Genomic DNA, 3,826 nt, shown 5'->3' on the forward strand with positions numbered 1-3,826 from the left:
CTCCGGCTCGGCGACAGGAGGGGGAGCTCGCAGCGCGCCGGCTTTAATCGGGGGATTAATTTAGCAACGCTGCAAAAATCACCACTGCGGCTGAGGTGCCCGCAGGACCCTTCTCAAGCCCCGCCCCCCAAAAGGGAAAAGGGGGGTTTTATTTTGGGGTTGAGGTTAGGGCGGAGAATGAAACTAGATTGAAGGGGAGTTGAGAGGCGATGCGGCTGCCGGGATGTGATGGAGCGGGTGGATCTTAATGTGTATTTACAGCCATAGCAGAGATGAATAAGATGCTTTCAGTAATAAATAACACCTTCGCTCTGATACGCCGCGGCAGGTTCACTGCTGGTGTAGGCTTCTCAATTCAGCTGAGGTAAAAAGGGTTGTGCCCATTTACACTAGCACTGAATTTAGCTGTATATCTGCTAGGATACCCGTGGAGGGAGCAATGCCACGCCAGAGGAAAAGTCTTTGTTTCCAAAAGTGAGACAGAAAAGCATCAACTACCAGTCTCATCATAAAAATCACAAGACCAAGGGATCAAGCTCTCTTCTTCAGTATAAATTCAGGAGAAGGATATTCAAGTCTGTGCTGTTACATGGAGCAATAGGGGCAGAATTTGGCCTCATGCACAACCTTTCAGCCACACCTTTAGGCCTGACGCAAGGCTCAGCCCAAGTTAACATCAAGCTTCATGAAGTTAGGACGCTTTCCTGAAAAATTCCTCATGAACTTGGAGGCACCGCACTTTTTTTTGGTTTTGCTTTTGCTTTTTTTACTCTTTTCTCTGAGAAGTCAACTGAGGGCAGAATCTGGGAAAAATTCCCAACCTTCCTGAAGCCATTTCTCCCTAAGGATGCAGAGGAAATCGCCGCTTTCATATTGCATTTGTGAAGACAAAACTAACATCAGCTTTTATGGAGCTAAGACACAAGGAAAACTTGTATTGGTTTCACAGCAGTAGTGAGAGCAGGTTTTCATGACAGAGTGGTGAGACCAAGTCCTGCCTACCCTCGCACACAGCCTACCGGTGCAGTACTGCGGCTGAGCTAGTCTTTAAAATGGACATTATTTTTCCTGGTGCAGACAACCCTGTAGAAAGCTAATCTCCGAATACTGTAGTGATACATTCGAGAGAGATTTATTTTACAGTCCTCTAAGTGCTTGCATAATTCTCCTGTATAAATTCCATGAAAATTCCCAAATTTGAAATCCAGCAATCTCACACAAGGTAGCTTTCTAACGTAGAATATCATCCTCCTTATGTGTAAGCTCGTGACCCTCATTATTAGTGCAAGCTGGGCTTATGACTAGAAAAAAAGAGCCTACCACTTGAGCTGGAGGAGAAAGAATCTAGATCGGATTCAAAATATTTAGTACCAAATTAAAGAATTTTCCAAGGAGCTCTCCCAGACAGAGGGTTGTATGTTCCCTTGCTATGGAATAGAAGCAAGGTTCTCTGCAGGCACAGAAAGCTTTCTACAGATACAGCCCTGTGATACATTTAAACAGAATGAACCTCATTCTTAAACCTATCTAAAAATGTTAGTGGAATCATGAACACTGACCTTAAAAAGAAAAATGATTCGCAACCTTTGCAGAGGTGTCTTTATCATAGTGCCATAATTTAAAGTATTTTATCCACTCAGCTACACAATCTTACCATTCATTTGCAGTTGTCATTTTACCTACAAAAGAGTTCACCTAATATCCCCCAAAGCAAGAGAAACCTACCAAGTATTGCAAGGGGGAAATTATTACTAGTATATTATATAGAAGAGCTGTAAAGTTCAAAAAGAGGGAGTTGTGTGTGCACACCATGTTTCATGCAAATTACGCTTAATAGTTTAACACTGCATTATATTTTGCCTCCTGAATAAAAATGTTTCTTCAGTTATTTTTCTAATAATCAATGTAACTTTGGGGAACTAATTAAGGCAAATAATTTCCAATGTTTCTGTTTAGCTGCCTAAATCGAGTGGCCTGATTTTCAAAAGTGCTGAGTACTGAAGCTATAGTAGATACTTAGCATCTCTTACTGCCTGGTCATTTTTATGTAGTCAGTATAAATTTAGGAGCCCTATGTGAGGTACCTATGTGATATTTTTGGTTTAATTATTTCAAATGTAAGTCCATAACTCACAGTAAGAAAAGGTAAATCTAAGAAACACTTCTAGTAAGTTTATTTCTCCTCTCCCTTCCCCCCAGCTTTCCAACTTAGCTGTAGGAAAAGATGCTGACCAATAAGGCTGTATCAATGTAAAGGTGTTTCTGTAGCTGCAGGAAAATGCTGATATTACTTCTTGATTGCAAAAGGAGCATGTGATGCATAATTAATCCACATATGGGTAAGGATGTCTTCCAAGACTGGAAATGGAAAACTAATCAAGATTACATATGACACACTGGATCCAATACACATGCTTCACTAGGGCTTCTTGGCTGCCTCACATCTGGCTGGCTTGGAGCGCAGGCAGAGCTGCACATGACTGCCTGCCCTCTTTCACGGAGATGAACGCTGAACTGAAGCTTGGCTGTGTCTGCAAGGCTTGAGTTTCATCAACTTAGTGAGTGCTAAAGTATGGTTTATCTTACCTGGACTAGAGTTCTGAATACATTAATTTTCTTGCAGCGAACTAACACCATCCAATAGGAATATTTTGAATCCTAAACCTTTGGCTTGGTCTATACACAGGTTTTGTACTGATGTAACTAAGAAAAGTGCTAGCATGATTTATTTTTTTTTTTATCCAGGGACATCTCCCACAGAAGCAAATCCCTGCTGGCAACTGACTTGAAAACTGCATACTGATACCTTATTTTGAAGGGCCAAGCTGGCTGCTGATACAGATGCCGAATTCTCATTGACTTTAGCAGGGGATCCGCGTCGGAAAGGATGGAGGCGTCATATTTTATATCACTGCATTGGCTACTGGAAACAACTGTGCTTTCCAGTCATATGGAGAATTACTGAGGTCTCAAACAGGGTGTGTGGGGTTCCCATGGCTGAGCACCTCCGGAAAGGTTTAGACTTGGTTCCCCAGGAATCTCTTTCTTTCCTCAAAATGTAGATGAACATGATGACAAACTAATTCTTCAGTGCTGGATGCCATACCTTATAGAAACATTTGCAGAGCTGTTGTAGCAGGTGCTTTGGCTGTGCTGTTTACTGCTTCAATGAGAGACCAAGTAAGATTTTTATATTGCTCTTCCATAATATTTAATGAGCAATATTTATGCTTATGTTGGAGATATGCTTTGAGCTGTGATTATTGACTGACATTTTGCAATGTCCAACTTCTATACTCACTGTTATGAGGCACCGTTACGAGGCAGTGGTCCTTGTCGTCTGATCTTACAAAAGATAGAGAGCAGTTATGGTTTAGGAGGCTGGAAAGGTCTGTGAATGTTAATAGTGAATTATGAAACTGTTGATTTTTTGTGTCCTGAATCTGAAGAGCAGCCAACCAAAGCAACGTGCCTACAATATATATACACGTATAAAAATACACATGTGCACACTCACATAATACAGGTATGGAGACAAAATTCAACTCTGTAAGTATGCCCTGAATCAAATACACTAAAATAAATCTCAACTACTGTCTCAAAAGTGTCCCATAAACAGAAAAGTGCTCAGACACATTTGACTCCGCCAGCAAGGTACCATGCATCAGCTGCTCTGTAATACCTCACTTGAAGTATCTGACTCGTCAGTCATGCTACCGCCCTTTTACAATGGGCCAAGGGCTGGGTACAATCTCCCATTTCATGGGTGGCTATTTGTTGGGCCCCATAATGCAGGCAGGAGTCTGAGCTCTATTGCTGAGGGAAA

This window comes from Pygoscelis adeliae, unplaced genomic scaffold, assembly GCF_000699105.1.
Source record: "Pygoscelis adeliae isolate BGI_AS28 unplaced genomic scaffold, ASM69910v1 Scaffold25, whole genome shotgun sequence".
NCBI classification, from domain to species: Eukaryota; Metazoa; Chordata; class Aves; order Sphenisciformes; family Spheniscidae; genus Pygoscelis; species Pygoscelis adeliae.